The following is a 505-nucleotide window of genomic DNA, read 5'->3' as shown; positions in this document are numbered from 1 at the left end:
ATTCTCGGAAAGCAAAAATTGCGAGAAAAAAAAAATAATGTGGCCTCCATCTTACCCTCTCTAATATTTACCTACCCACACCTTTCACTTCACCCACTAACCATCCACTCTTCAAAAACCATCCCGAAACATTTATACACCCACACACACCCTCCCTACCCCATTCCCCGCGTAGCTATTTCATTAAAAACAATGCAAAATACTATCCAAATCGGCAATCGCACGAATACAGGAGTGTCCCCTATAAGCCAGCGGGGACCCGGCAAAGTCTCTCAATCTCCATCTATCTCGCGGAACTGTATAAATGGATCCCTTTGCAGCCGGGCTTTCGAGGGGAAACCGTCTCGATCAAATATTCATCTCCTGCGCTCTGGATAAGACTGTGGTGATGGAGATGGTGTTGATTTTGTGTATTTGTGTCGATGTGGTTTTAATCAACCCTGTGTTTGATTCTTTGTTTGATTTTAGTCCATGCGGTTTGGTAAGCTGTTTGAGTCGTAGCCTC

General features: G+C 44.4%; 1 protein-coding gene across 1 annotated transcript in view; it reads right to left on the bottom strand.

The window, feature by feature from the left end:
• LOC119594199 (nephrin-like) overlaps nucleotides 1–505 on the bottom strand; it is a 95703-nt gene that overhangs the window by 17277 nt on the left and 77921 nt on the right. The gene's annotated exons all lie outside the window — the stretch shown is intronic.

The sequence above is a fragment of the Penaeus monodon genome, chromosome 33 (assembly GCF_015228065.2).
Source record: "Penaeus monodon isolate SGIC_2016 chromosome 33, NSTDA_Pmon_1, whole genome shotgun sequence".
Classification (NCBI taxonomy): Eukaryota; Metazoa; Arthropoda; class Malacostraca; order Decapoda; family Penaeidae; genus Penaeus; species Penaeus monodon.
Note: the sequence above shows the minus strand (reverse complement) of the source record. Positions and strands in the feature narration are given on the sequence as shown.